The 15,636-nt window shown below is 42.5% G+C and overlaps 1 protein-coding gene across 49 annotated transcripts in view; it reads left to right on the top strand.

Moving 5' to 3' along the window:
• Positions 1-15,636, top strand: part of MAP2 (microtubule associated protein 2) — a 221,026-nt gene that overhangs the window by 118,597 nt on the left and 86,793 nt on the right. For 43 of the 49 annotated variants that reach the window (XM_033064520.2, XM_033064522.2, XM_033064517.2 and 40 more), the window contains one exon: positions 7,090-7,149. The exons of the other annotated variants lie outside the window; for them this stretch is intronic. The gene's annotated coding sequence lies outside the window, so the exon portion shown is untranslated. The remainder of the gene's footprint in view (positions 1-7,089; positions 7,150-15,636) is intronic. 49 annotated transcript variants of the gene reach the window in all.

Raw genomic sequence — 15,636 nt, 5'->3', positions numbered from 1 at the left:
TCCCAGAGCAGCTGTGCATCCTGAACCATTGCAATTCTCTTGCCATCATTTTAACTGGCACACTGGGAAAAGGCTGCACTTGGTTACTGCAGGATTATAGAACTGCACACTGTCATTCCATCATGGCTATGCTGGGAGTGTGTGTTCTAACTTACCATTAGGTGCAAGAGCACAGAGACCTTGTTTTTGGTCCTCAGTCAGTAACCAGCTTTCTTACCAACAGAAAGTCTCTCAGTCTACAGTCCTGTCAAAGAGGATTTTTCCTTTTTCGAGAGACTCATCTGAAGTTTTATTGACACCCATAAATTGTATACTGTCACATGGATGATAAGAAAGATAAACTCATCCCAAGCCAAAATAAGTGATATATTTTAGTGCATCCTGTTTTGTATTTCCATCCCATCTCTGGTACACCAAGCTGACTCTTGGATTATGGGATGTACTGAGGAAATTTTCTATCTGCCTAGTATATCACAGGAATATCTTCAAGATAAACAGAAGTGGTGTGTCAGAAAAGAATACTCAAGCAAGGGGATGGATCCAACCCAGTGTAGCAGTTCTTGCTGTCTAACCCTGTCTCATATGTCCTTAATTTCTCACTGCATTGTAGGACTTGCCCCAGCCCCATCAGTAACACAAAAGGCTCCTGTGCTGTCCTTTGGAGTGTGGTTGTTCCATCTGCCTTGTCTGTTCGCCTCCATCCGTGGGCTACAGCTGTATCACAGTCCTGTAGGGAAAGGAAACACACCTTTAATTTTGGACAAGAGAGTCAAAGCAACAGTGAGCTTGGCACAGAGCAGCATGTGCTGCTTTCCTTCTGCCCTGAGTGTCCTAGAGCCCCAGGAGGAGGGTCTCAACAGCAGCAGCTGACAAAATGCCCTTACTGCTGCTGGGTTGTGTGTCCCTGGAGTGGGGCAGCACAGACCTGAGGCCAGTCTGTAGTGTGTGCTCATGCCAGGCTTGTCCAGATGTGCAGCATTGTAAATCCATGCTTAGCAAAGCTGAAGGGCTGTGACCAGCTATCAGTCTCATTGTAGTGCTTTGTCCTGACACACCATCCCAGCTCCTCAGGTCCTCTTCTTCCATCCTCTCCTCCCTGCCTTTTTCCTCCCTCTGAATTACTGTGCTGACTGAGGGGAAGACTCTTATACTTGTTAGTTTGCAATAGCTTAGCTGTCAAGGTGTTTGTAAGGAGATGAAAGGCAGTGGCTGATTTTTCTCTGATGATTGTCTGTTGCTCATGAGTGAAAGCCCTTTGCAATCTTGGCACATCCTGGCTTTATTTGTTGCAAGAACTCTGCCTGGGAACAGCCCAATTTCAACACACACTCTTGGATTTGCATCCATGAGCTAACTCAGGGCTAGGAGTTGTTTTAGAAAGTGCTATTAGTCCAAAGACAGACAGGTTAAATGCAGAATTTAATAAGATGTATATAGTACAATATCTGTATTCTGAAGTAGGGTTTTGTTTTTTTTTCAGTGAAAACAAAAAAAAACCCAATAAAAGAAAGAAGTTGTAATAACTTCTTAAAACTTCTTAGTAGCATTTTTCTTTGTCTTGACTCTGAGAGGTAGGGGGTATGTAAAGTCCCAAATTGCAATGGGAGGTCTTATTTGTGGTGCTGGACCCAAAGTATGGAAAATATCAAACATATCTTCTATGTGTGTGGTATTGAGGTGAGGATGGTGTGTCCCTAATAGGTGGAAGATTTCTCAGTCCCAAATTTTAATCAAGTATTTTCTTTTGGACACCAGTTTGCAGGATTGGTGATCTCTGTTTCACTAAATGACAACTAGACAGTCCCTGTCCAGAATCTCTTGTGAGATTTTCCTCTCCAGCATGTGAAGGTACAGCTTGTGCCCATGCAGCCATTTCATGGGAGTCTGAAATAGCTGGGGCTTCCTAAAGTAAATGCAAAGACTGTAGGACATTGCTATGCCAGCATCTTCATTAGCAGTGAGAGCCTTATGACAGCCTTTGTTCTGCAGGTAAGATCCTTCAGGGGAGGGAGATGGCCTGAGCTGTGGCCAAAGTGGGACAAGAGCAACTCAGGGACTTTCTCTGCTTTGCCGACAAACTGAGAAAAAAACCAAACAAAATAGGCCAGCAATCTACCTTGCAAGTCTCTTAAGTTATCATAGGAATTTATAGGAACTCATTATACAATAGATTACAGACATAAAATAGCAGGTGGTGTATATTTCGAGTAGTATGTATTAAAATTCAACTTGCTAAGACCAGGAAAACGGCCCCCAGACCTATCTTGAATGAGTAACTACAGGAAGTAAGTTGTGGTTAAGAGAAGTGGGGTGTTAATGACAGGTCTGTGCCAGTAAACACAACAAAATGCCTCAGTGGTAATTGTCACCAGAACGATTTCCTTCCCTACTAGTTACAAAATCAGAAAAACTATTAGAAACACAATTTGTAAAACCCAGACACCATATGTTTCCATCAAATGTAGCAGTCTTCTCTTTCTCTGAGGTTCCTGAAACAAACCCCTTTGGGGTTCTAGCTGGGCTGCTGAGTACAAGCTGTGAAAATATTGACATGCTCATTTTATCCTTTGCTTTCCTTGTCCTTCTCTGTTTCCATTCTTTGATCCTTACTTAGTGGCAGCCACTAATGTAGTCAAGTTACTTCTGCATCAGAGGGTCAGGAAACTGTTTCCTCTCAGGCCAAATGTGCTGACAGTGCTAACCTTGATTTCTATAAATAATTGAACAGTGTCTCCTGTCTACTGTGGATTTCAGGCCCCATTTAGCCCAGATTTTTGTATGCTGAGACAGCTTTTCATCCTCCCCATCTCCTCAAAGTCATAACCAAGCCAGACTTTGTCTCCTCTACCTTTTTGACTGTGAACTGCTTACACTGGCAGTAGCAACTCCAAGATGCTTTTCCCCATGAATACACCTTCCTCAATTTGCAGGGTTTTCAAAATTTCTTTTAACTATTGAAGGATACAGTGTGATTGTTTTAGTGAAAACGAGTCACCAGACAAGCAATGGGAATTAAGACATGCTGGGAGTGATCCAGTCATTTTAATACAGATGCAGTTTGATAGTTTTTGGAATAAATAAATTAGTGATAGTATGATCAGCATTGCTTTTTTTTGCATCCTTAAAACCTTTTATAAATCATCTTGCTCAAAAGGGAGTATGTTCATTCTGCTAAGCTGGCTTTCAGAGGCACCATATTCCAGGAGTGAGAGAAGTACTGAGTTATGTGCTGCCCAAAGCCAACTCAAACTGATGGTGAAAATCTCAGTACAAGTTTTTCCTCAGTCAGTGTGGCTCTGGAGTCTTGATTCTCAATCTGAGGCAACATCTACTGCAGTCCTTTCTGAATTTCAGGGCCACATCTACAGCCATGGTAAGCTGCTGACTTCTGCTGAAGGTCAGTAGTATCCACACCTAACCTCTGGTTTACCTCCTTTAGCTGAAGTGGTTTAAAGATATTTGTTCCCTGTATCAACCCTAGCTGAAGTTCAGATCTATTTGACCTTCATTCCCTAGCACTTTGGAAACTGAATAATGATAAATGTGTAGTGAATTCTGCCCTGCAGATAACCAGAATATGGGTTTTTTGCATCCCTTTGAAAAAATGTCTGTTATTTTAAGCCTCAGCTGCCAAGGGGAAAGCATGGGGTACATGGAAAGTAGGAAGGAGGAGGGGAGTGTAGTGTAAAAGGAAGAAGCTGTGGAGAAAGGTTTGATGCTAATAGATTGGATCCATTTACAGCATTGTGGGGCAAAGCACTAAATGCTGAAAAGTAATTTGTGGCAATTTAGGCTTTTATCATAGCATGTATTTTGCTCTTGAGGTATATATAGAAAAAGGCAAGCTTCCAGACTGAAGTGTTTATAACCTTAAGTGAACATTTCTGCAGGCAGATTGGTGAAGCTAGTAGATACCTGCAAGGCAGAGGCAGGGCCTCAGGTGGATGGGCTGACCTGTCAGGATAACAGCACAGCTCCTTTCTCAGGAGAACAAGTGGAACAGCTTAGGAAAATAATGTACTTGGTCCTTACATTTTCATTACAAGTGATTCTACAGAACAGGTGTGCTGTTGGGTAGGTCATGCAGAAGTATTTGAGCAAACAAACCCTCAAAGGAGTAAGGAAAGCAGCTCTTGAAAAAGAGATATATTTTTTAAAAATTTAATACAATGTATGAATGTATCAATCCGTTTGATAATTCAGGATTGAATTATCTCCTCCTATAAGAGAAGTAGGAATAAGTGCACATTAATGAAGAATACTTACAAATACCTTGTGAATAAAGTAGAACCTCAGCCCTCTGTTCTGCATGTGTATGTATATGCACACTGGGGTTTTTCTATCAGTTTCTGAAGGTAGAAGTCAAAATATTTACCAAAAAGAAGAAAAGGCAATCCCGAATGGATACAGCAGAGGAAGCAGCATGCTTGATCCACAGACAAATGGCAGAGCCAGAATGACTGGTTTCCTTGGCTGTTTGATGCTAGGTCACAGCTGTCCAGCCCTTTGTTAGTCTGCATCAACAGAGAATCTGTCTGATGTACTTCAGCGAAAGAAAATGTGCTGAATGCACTTACCAGGCTGTGTTTGTGGATAAGGCTTCAAGTTCTCTTCATAAGCTTGTTTGTCCTGACATAGGTTTCCAATATCCAAGATGGAGGATATTAATCACAGCTTCTCATTAGGAGTGAAAAAACCAGCTCATCTGTTTTGTGCCCTGTCCCTTGTGGAAGGTGTCACTTGGAGCAGCCAAAGTGCCATCTCCTGCCATCCTGGTTCTGGGGCATCAATAGGCCAGCACTTCATGTCCTTTCATCAGAGCACACAGCTTTTTCTAAAGACACTGCCAGTTTCAAGTAATGCTTTGTTGTTATTATTGTTATTATTATACAGGTTCTTCTGGGTTTCTGTCTCAAGCAACAGGGTTTGGGAGAAATACAGACAAAAGTAAACCCTTACTAATAGATTCTGCACTGTGATTGTTAGAAGATGCTTACAGGAAGTGAAAAACCCCATTGATATATGTGGTGCCCCATTCTGACCAGGCTCTTAAATGTTACCTTCTTGCTTTTTGTTTAAATGCCCTGAACGAGGAATTGTGGGCATCTCTGTGTGGGTGGGTGTCTCTTCTGCCCTCTAGCAGAAGAACCTTTGAATCATCTCATTTTCTTCCCTGTCAGCAAGAGTGGAAATGGTGATAATTTGCCTGAAACCAGCAAATTTGTGGGGCAGCAAAAATACTGCCCACTTCTGGTTTTGGTCTGTATTTTGATTGTCTGGTATTTTTGGTATATATATAGCTGGTGGCTAAAATCACATTTATTGCAGTGGACCTTCAGCAGAGATATGAGTGAGGTTTCAATTCAGACTACTGGGACAGTAGTTTAATGGTTTTTAATGGTGGTAGAATAGATAATGAAAGTGCAAAACCAAATTTCTTTTTGGTAAAAATGCCATCTGACCATCTGGCATACAAGTAGCAGGTGTCTCCATCCTTCTATTAATGTCCCTGTTGAATGCCTCTCTCCTGTGCTTGCCCCTCCCTAGAGGGGTGTTCCACATTTCTGACTATGTGGCCTGATGTTACAGTGGTGGCACATCAGAGGGCTGTTGGAGATGCCACATGCTGAACCCAAGAACTGTCAAGAACTTTGATCTTTCTGCTGAGCCAGAGAAACTTTCATTGGCTTATTTTAACATTCATCTTTGTCCTATGGGTTGGTGGAGTTGATGCTGGCTGGAGTCTCATTTCCACATTTCATTTACTGTAATGTGGAAAGTGAAAGGTGCACTCAGCTGACAGCTTCTGCAGTAAGGTGGAATTGATTCCATTTCAAATTTTTCATTAATAAATGAAATGCTGTCAGAACCATATGAAACCTTCCCCCTTCAGGCCAGCAAAATCTTTCTGTTCTTGTTGGATGTTAACTGGGCAAACTGATGGAAAGCTGTAGTTAGCACAACCCCATGCCAGTGGTGTGGTACAGACAAGGTGACTAGTTCAGTGACAAAGAATGACAGTCTAGGAAATAAAAAAAAACCTGAACTGCCCTCTACCTTGAAGTTAATTGCCTTTTAAAGTATGCATTATGATTCTCTCTGATTTCATACTTACTTTTTGTCATTACCTTCTATCCTTTTGAATTAGGTTTAGTTATGTGTTTCTTACTACTCTGGTTTCTGGGAATGTTCTTGCTGAAGCTTTAAAACAGTGAACTATCAAACAGAAGCATTAACTTGACACAGATACCCTATACAGGGAATTAATTTCTGAACAACTAAGGTCAGAAAAGTTTAAAGTGTCTTGGCCATGAGAAACTACAGCCTTAAATACAAGTGATAGTATTAACTGGCTCCATAATACTTGGGGATACCCCTTTCACCCTGATTGGAGCCCCTTGGGTTTCTGTCTGCTACTTGTACCTGGAATGTTTTCCACAGTGTCCTCTGGTCAAAGACTAAGAGAAAGAAGAGAGGATGTATGGTGGGGCATGCAGAGGCTATTTCAGCAAGCTAACTACATTTACTGCCCAGGCATTTCTCTCTGATTAAAGAGGGTCACAGAAATGCACTAACATCTGTGGTAACCTTTGTTACTTATCCCAGCTAAACTTAAGACCCTCTGCTTCAACTTTGGCAAAAAAACAGTTTAAAGAAGAAGTTGTAGTAGTTCCCTGCCTTGTTTTCTTCAGCTGAGAAGTCAGTGAGGGACTCTTGCTCTTCTTCCATTGCTTTCTGTGCATCTTGGAACCACTTTTCTCATTCCTGCTTGGGATTGCCCTGCAGCAGAGTCTCTGCATATAGCAGCTCTGACAGTTCTTCCAGTGGCTGGAGTTGTGCTGTGCTCCATTTGCCTTCCCTGATGGACAGGTTTTTGGAGCCAGTGCCAGCTAGGGAGTAAGCAGCTCCTTGGTGGTCCCAAGGCAGGCTGGACATAACAGGGAATCTGAATTAATGAGTCTTGGGAAATAAAGCTGAGAGAAAAAGGCTTGGACAGAAATGTTCACAAAAGATGTAAGGACATTTTATAGTCCCTTACAGTGTTGAGTTTGTGCTAAATAGTGAGCATGTTTTTCTATTTCTTTGTAGGAACAGAGGGTTTCCCTTGTTTAACAATCAGACGCAGCATTCTGTCATCTGCCTACCCAGGTATGACCTTTCAACTTGTTAACATAGTTTAACAAGCAGGCTGCTTCAACAAACTAAGAAGGCTTGAGAAAACTTCTCTAGCTCCTGGAACATTTAATTTTTCTGGAGCTACTTCCTTTTTTTTTACAATACTCCTACTTTTAAAAGATAGGAGTATTTTTAAGGAGGTTTTTAAAAAAGCCTCCTGCATCTGATGGGAGCCACATTGACAAAGCAGCTGTCTTGCTTTTGGCTTAGCAGGAACCTGCTTATAGCCCTGGGTGGAAAGGGCCAAAGATGGTGATGATACAAAGGCAGAGCATCTGAGAGAGGTGATAGTGCCCCTTCACTCTGCTCTGGTCTGTCATACCCTGCTGTTGCACTGAGCTGCACCACAGAAAAGATGAGAATGATTTTGCAGAGTAATCACAAGCACCATGATTCCAGATCTCCAGAATCAGAAATGATTGTGTTAGATCAAAGAAATGCACTTCTTCTGCTTTTTGGAAGGAGAAAACATTCAGGAGACTCCTGTCCTAGGAGAATAAAAGTAAGCATTAGAGAAAACCTGTCATGTAGATAAGCAGATACTTTTTTTGTCAGTATTTCTGTACGTACTGATTTCAGCTTGATTTTCAAGTGAATATAGTTGCTGTTTTCACAAGCATGAGTTGAAAATGCTAAAGACAGAGTACTGAAGTCCAGCAAATGTGAACAGTGTTTAATTGAAAAACTACATCTGAAGCATAAGGAAGAATGCAGTGTGAGCAGGGTGCCAAAGCTTCTGCTGGGTGACTTAACTTGAGCAGGGCAGGGGGAAGCTGCCATTATTTTGGGGGAGGTGGTATGTTTGCTCTGGCCTTGCAATACAAGCAAAATGAGGGTTTCAGTGTAGGAGATGCCTGTAGAAGATCATGTAAGGTGTAACAGGATGGTGTCCCCTTGCCTGGGTGTCCTCTCAGCCCAACAAGCAAGAGGAGTTTGACTCTGCATCGTTTGAAGAGTAGCATGAACACATACATGAGCACGGAAGTTCTATTCAGGTGGTTAAAGTACCTACTCTGCCTTGTCACTAATAAAAAGGAAGGAGCTGGATTATGGCAGTTTAGGACACATTTCTGTGAGATCATACCTGAGCAGTGAGCAAAATCAATCTGCTGTATTCTTCTGGAGTAGTCAGTGCCATGCTTCTGAGGCTGCCAGGATGCTTAACACTGAAAATATGGAAGGATCAAGCACAGGTTTAAGGGAAGGCAAGCTGATACTACAGGATGAAAAAAGGTAATAATGGATGGTGTGGGATTTATGTGGACATGCACATGTGCACTAGTGTGTGTGTATATTGGGTGCAAGGCTGGTTTTGGACTTGAGCTATTATAAACCTGTAAATATATCAATTTCCCAACCACCCACTACTTTACTTCTGCATGGAGTCTCTCCTGGATTTATGAATTTGAAGGAAATTGAAATAGAGAATCAGATTTGGCTCTGTGCACTTGTAAGCTGTAAAAAGCAGACACACAAGGACAAGGCAGTTGACTTGCTATATGTGAACTTTTCTCTCTCACAAGCCATGGCACCACAGGGCTGACATGAGCTCTGGATGTGCCAGCCTCTCCTGTCTCTGAGACATATGATGTGCCTGAGGGTTAAGGTGCTTCTTGTTGTTTCACAGAATTTCAGTGCTATTCCTTCTTCTGGAAAACACAGCACAGGCAGCCCAGCAGATTGGGAAGAAGCCATTCACCTTCTGGGCCTCAAACTGTGGAGGAGCAGGAGCCACCACAGCCCTGGCATTTGCTCCTGGAGGCTGCCAGCACGTCCAGCACCCTGCAGGCTCCTGCCAGCCTCTGCCAGGCAGGAGGAATACCATAAGCAGTGATCCTGCACGCTTCAGGAATTTTCCCATGGCCTCAGAATACCCTTGCAGCAGTGCAAGTACTAAATGAAGGATTAAATTAGCCTGTAAGACTTAAAGTAACAGGCAGTTTTATTGCAGCTGCCATAGCAATAAAGTAAGTTCTCAGTTGTCTGCTGTGCAAAGCTTAAATTGTCTCAGCAGATCCTACCCTTAACTGACAGACCTAAATGATTGCTCTTGAAATAAGGAGAATACCCATGCAGTGCTCCATAGCCTCTTGGTGCTGCTCAGAGGCCACAGACAGTTTAAGAAGTTGTGGAGTCTGAAATGAAAAGAGAGAGAAACAATCAGAACTAGCATTTTCTTCACAGGGCTGCTGCATCAGTGATTAGGAGATTAAATACACGTATAAGATCTTGTGAGCATTGCTGTCTCTCCTGAGTCCTTTGTCTCTGTGTGACTAAAACTAACAGTGAGAATTAGCAGTGAAAATAATGTGTCACAGGTGTGTGACAGAGAAAGTTGTGACAAAGGAGATGGGGGCTCAGCAAAAGGAGATGTGTTTGTCCCATGTGTAAGAGCATCCCCCAAGGCTGCGTGGGGAGGAGAAGTGACAGAACCAGGAAGGTGGCACAGAGGGCATCAGGAATGGGCAATAAAGCTCATGTTCCTTTGAGCTGGGATGTCAGTACACCCTGTTTGCAGCATTTGGAGCTGAGGACTCAGCTTTGGAAGAGTTGCAGCGATCTCTGATACTGTGGGTTTGCTTTTGATGCTTCTGAGGCTGCTGCAGTGACTCTTCATGCTGGTCACTGGGCCCTGTCATTCCCTGTGCACTCTGAACAAACTCAGCATCTCCTTCAGATACAAGCTTTTCTGTGTGTGAGCTGTCTCTCTGAAGGGACCCCAAAACATGAAGGTGCCAAGACCATTTGCTCATTTGGAACTGTTTCTAAGCAGGAGAGAGGAACTTTTACCGTAGAACCCTGTTACATTGAGATTACAGGTAATTTTGAGTAAAATTCTGAGTGTAAACATTGTTTGAATTTCTACTGTGAACCTACTAATGGTCAGAAGGGGAGGCACATAGATGGGGCTGGAGCTTGGCAGCAGCCCTCCAGAACAGAGCCTTGAGGGCAGCAGGAGGTCAAGCTGAGCATGCATTGTACTCAGGGAGAACATTTGTGTAGTGATGCTTTGTTTGATTAGGCTGGAACCTCTTTGGATACAGGCTCATCTTAGATGAACTTTGTACAGAGAACACATACACCATAGCTTGTGTTTTAGGGTAAGAAATTTCCCTCACCAGTGATTGAAAGTTAACATTAGAGAGAAAGATGTCAGTGAGGAATGATTAGAAAAGTTTTTAGAAAAGAGATATGAACTGATACTCACTAGAAGGCTTTCTTGTAGTAGCTGCAGAAATGTTGGCTTGATTTCTGAAGAGCAAAAAATTCTAGAGATGTTATTGTTTTTTATTTTGCTTACTTTGGGTTGGTTTTTTTTGCAGTGATTGTTGTAACACTAGGGAAAGTTGGCAAATGGGCAAGAGTGCAAGGTGGAGCTCAGTGGTATTACTGGTGTTGTCTTCTCTTTTCCCATGCACACTGAGTGTCTCCTGCTTGGCTTTGGGTGGGATGACATGGGGCTGAAAGAGGCTCTTGGCACACTTACTGTCACAGTCAGTGTGCTGTCCATTCCTCCTTCATCAGCCCTCCTCTGAAAAATAATCCCCTACCAACCGGTAGGCTGTTCTACAATCTCACTTGCAAGAAACTTTCAGCTTCCAGGTAAAACTTACAAAAGGTCCTTGCACCAAACTATCCTTTGGGATTTCCTCCTTTGTGTTTATCACTTAGCATCAATCTGCCTCTTTTCTCATTTGAAAGGAGGGCTGTCATCAATCTTGTAATCAACTTCTCTCTTTTCTTCTGATTGTCTTAACAGCCATTATCTGTACATTCATTCATTTGCAAACACCCCTTTTGAACACATGCTGTTTGGAATATTGTTAGTTGTATTTGTGAACTATCAAAAGTAGAATTTGCCACACTTTGAAAGGATTCAGACCTGATCATCAATCAGTGGGAAGGACACAGAATGTCCTCTGTTACTGTCAAATCATGCTGATGACGGTGGTGGTGTTAGTAATACTCCTGTGTAACAGACTGAGTCACTAGTAGATGCTTAAAACCTGTTTACAGCCAAGAAGCAAAGCAATTCAGGCAGAAAATGACAGACAGGTGATCTGACTTGCTGCAGCTTTTCAGTAAGCCTCTTCCCAACTCTTTGGATACAAGAGATGGGCCAGAGAGACCAGGAGGGGAGATGAAAAAGGAGATGTTATCCTTCCTTTCCACTCTGTTTTGATGAGCCACAGAATTTAATTTCAAGGAAGAGATTGGCAAGGAATGGAAATGGTTGTCCTGTGTGTTGCAGTTTATGTTTGATTCCTTTGTCAGGATCAGCAACCAACCCCAATACAGAACTTTTCCATTTCTGTGCAGTACTTAAGTGACTTAATAGAGGGGCAAAATTAAGTGAGTGATGGTGAGTTGCTGAGGTGCATTTTGGTTTTGTGAGCACTTGCAGCAGTTGTTTCTGCATCTCCAGCAGTCAGGTCAGCATAATCCCTCCTGCAGCTCAGGAACCAGTTCAGTGTGCTAATGCTGAGTTCTCACAACTTCGGGTTTTGTCCCCTGGATGACACGGAGGGAAATAAAACACCATGGAATGGAAGCTCATCTCTTCTAAAGGTGGTGGAATTTTTGCTGTGAACATCCTTTTGAAAACTAATCGTCTTGCTAAGGATTATAGCTTTACAGCTATATGAAAAAGAAATTGCTCACACTTGTAAAATTACAGTTTCAGTTTCCAGAAGTCCTTGTTGAGTGGTGCAGTCAGCCCTTCTTTCACAGGAACTGCAGGGCAGCTTTGTGTGCACTTTCTGTCAGGTGTGACTGGTCTGGGGACCTGCTCAGAAAGGCCTTGTGGCATTGTCTGCTCCAGCTGTGTGACAGACCATATGTGCCTTGTTCATCTTCACAGCAAACCCTGCTGCTGTCTAAAAACACCTTAGTCCTCCTGCCAAGTTCTCTTGAGCTGTCTGTGGACACCTGGCTGGTGTCAGGACACGGATGCAGCGCACAGGGATGTGCTTGTGTCTCTCACTGAGGGGGGAGCTGGAAGTCAGTGCTGCCTGCTAAGCAGTCATGGGGGAAAATGATCCTGTTCACACTTAATACCTGTAAATAGCTTTGTAATGCAAGTCACAAGTTCCTAAGCAGTGCAGCTTGTAAGTTCAGTGTTAGGGAACCTGACACTCAGAGTTAAGCCTTCTTTAAGTGGAGTTAAGCAGGTGTGGTAGTAAACATGCTTTTGAAAGAGATAATGGGAATAATGGAAGTGCTGTGAGCATTCTTCATGAGAGAAGTTTGAGAGGCCCAGATTCGTTTGTATTGAGGAGTGACACTTATGAGAAGAACAGATGTTTGAATCCTAATGTTTTTTTCCAGTATAGTTGATAAAACCTTTCATAATCATAACAAAAAAATACTGTAGTTGTCATCCTTAAAATGAGTCATTTTTTTTCTCTTATTTTTTAATCCCTCTGAGATTTGGTTCCTTCTGAAGCAGGAAGTTGTAATTCAGTCCAGTCTCTAGCCATGACATTTTGGACAGCTGGAATAATTACACAGGGAGGGGGGTATAATATACCATGCAATTAATGTTCAAGTGAGGTCTTGATGTGAAAAGGGAGATCCACACATGGATTGTCTCTGTTGTTTTCCAAATCATCCTTGAATTTTACATCAGAAGACTTCAGAACATTACTGAAAGATTGCTGGTTGTTCTGCCTTTTACCATGTCTGTGTGGGAAATCTGAGGTAAATTGCAAGGCACTTTGATTAGGAGTCCTGCTTCAATGACTAATTCCTAATGTTGCCCATACCTGCATCTCTATGAGCTTCCTGCAGTGTACTCTTAATAACAGCTCCCTGATTGATGCTCTTATTTCGCTAGTAACTTCTTTGGGGCAAGAAAAAATGTTTTGCTTTTTTATATACTTCTTTTTTTATTCTTGCAAAAGAACATCAACTCTGTGCTGAAAACAGAACTAGACACAGCAAGATTTTGAGTCTAAGGTTAATGGTGGCATGCCTGAGAATTAAATGCTGTGTACAACAGCTTTTGCTATGATTCTTCTTAATGCTACGTGATTCATTGCTGTAGCTATCATAATATTAGTAACTAGGTGTCCAAGTCTGGATTAGATCATTGTTGTGTTAGATGCTGTGTGCTCAAACAGCAGAGTTGTTCCAGACCCCACGGAGCTTACAGTCAAATCTCCACAGAGGCATGGTGAGCAGCCAGCAAGGACACACTGGTGAGATTGTATTTGCCAGTGTAATTAGTACCTCAGAGACTCTACAGTTCAAATTATGTCCTCAAAGGATATGCAGCCTACAAGGGATCAAATCCTATTTTACTTGGGGGGATGTTTCAATTTAAACTCCAGTGTATAGTGAGTTGTAAAATACAGGAGGTCAGCTTCACCTCTTGTTTGTCTCTGCTGTTTTAGTGTGTTTTCCATTGGGAATGTTGTTTTCCCCAATACAGCAAAATTCTAGAAAGTAATGCAGCTCTATTTCTGCATACTGTTCACTGTAGTAAGTAACAGAAATGGACAAAATAGTTCAGCTCCATTTAAAACAAATGTAAATGTTGGCCTTAGAATAGACTTGGACCATCCTGCTGACCCTTTTCCCCCCTAGATTCTGAATATTCAGGTAACTGGCTTCCAGCTATCATTAAAACCATCAAGCAAAGACGAGCAAACCTATTTCTTTCTGGCCCGAGTAAGGAAGATTTGGTAAAGTCATGAAAGTTCCTTCTCTTGCAGTCTGGAATGTTTCTAGACCTTCCAGAATAAATCTGTACTTTGAAATGCTGAAGTCAGAACTTTCTCTGGGTTTGAGTTCAGCTCAGTGCTGGAAATGATGTTGCCAATTGAACTGTTTTTAAAATAAAAACAGTGGGTATTATTTGTCAGTGTGGGGTGGCACCCAGTGCTCTCTGCTTAGAGCTTGTGATGTTTATCCTACTGCACATACAATCTCCGCCCCCACCTCTCCAGCCCCTGTATTCCCTTCCTGTGGTGCCATGTATCACTAGTTTTCTTATCTTCTTGGTTCCCTGTGGAAGATTCCCATGCTCTACTGTGATCTTTCAGATTCCCAGCATTTGATTATTCCTTTCATACCCACTTTGCCTTACTTGTGTTGTTTTTCCTCGTTCTTCACTGAGTTATCTCCATATCTCCTTGTATCTTTGGGATTTCCTGACATTCTTTGCATTTTCTCAGCAACTTTCTGTGTCCTGTCTGCAGTGACCTCTCTCTCTCTGTAGGTTAGCCAGCACCTGTGTCATCTTTAACCTGTCTGTGCTTAGGCAGTTACTTTGGCCAGAAAGAGTGTGTGCTGTGGCTGAATGTGAGCTCCACATCCACCGAGCAGACCACCAGGATACTGCCAGACAGGAGAAATACAGTCTGAGCTCTTCTTGTTTTATTCCTTTGTAGAGGCATTAACCTCTCTCTCTTTTATCCATCTGTGGATTTCCCAAGGTGGTAGGTAGGAGCTTAGAACCTTCTGTCAAACATGGTAGAAATTGGCCAGTGTGATTGACAGTTATGAGTGTGGATAGACACAGCAGACAGGCAGAGACAGGAAAAAAGGAGCACAAACAGTGTAAGAGAAATAAGGAATTTGTGGGTTGCTTGTGTGTTCATGTATCTTAAGCTTCAGGACTGACAGTATCAATCAGTTTACAATACTGGTTTAACATCAGGGAGAAATCTGAAGGACCTGTTATGCATATATGGAGGGAGATTGGTATCAGAGACTTGATGCATACCTTGTGCTTTATGTTTTCTTAAATGAATTCTGGCACTATATTGTCACATTCTTAATTCCTACCAAAGACAGTTCTTTGTACAAGTATTTTTAGAAATTAGCATCCATCAGAAGAAGAAATGCAGCAAGCTTGATATAGATTCCTGGAGGAAAGATGTGGGAAGTGCTGTGGAGTATCTGTGAAAGAAGTCATTTAGAGACAAGCCAGTTGGTCAGGCCAGCAACCCTATGGAGTTGAAATAAGAGTCTGCATTTTTGTTTGTTTTTATGATAATACTAACAGCAGGAACTCCTTAATGTTTTAGTTTGTAGGCTGCAACCTTCGTCTGAGACTTCACATCCGAATTTTAAACTGTGGCTATTCTATCAGTCCTGGCTGATAAGAGTTTTAAGGGATCATGTTCCCTTTCAGCCAGAGTTCAGGGCAGCCTCTGTCCCCAGAGCTGTCAAGCAGGCACACAGTGCCCCAGACCCCTCAGTTTCCCCTGTGTGCTCTGGAGGGCTCTCAGACTCTGGTGTCAGTGGCCAGTGTCACAGTCCTTCTTCTGAGTCTCCTTTTTGTGCCTTTGAGTTTGTCGTGCTGCCTTCAGGCAGATGCTGTGTCTGGTAAGTCTCCTTCCTTGAGCAAAACTTTCTGAAACCTGGATCCAAAGGTTTTGGTTGGGAGCCAGAGCATCCTTGCACATGTGGAAGAGACTTTGAAGGGTTAGCAGCGTGAATAGACGAGTTACA

Source organism: Catharus ustulatus, chromosome 7 (assembly GCF_009819885.2).
Source record: "Catharus ustulatus isolate bCatUst1 chromosome 7, bCatUst1.pri.v2, whole genome shotgun sequence".
Lineage (NCBI taxonomy): Eukaryota > Metazoa > Chordata > Aves > Passeriformes > Turdidae > Catharus > Catharus ustulatus.
Note: the sequence above shows the minus strand (reverse complement) of the source record. Positions and strands in the feature narration are given on the sequence as shown.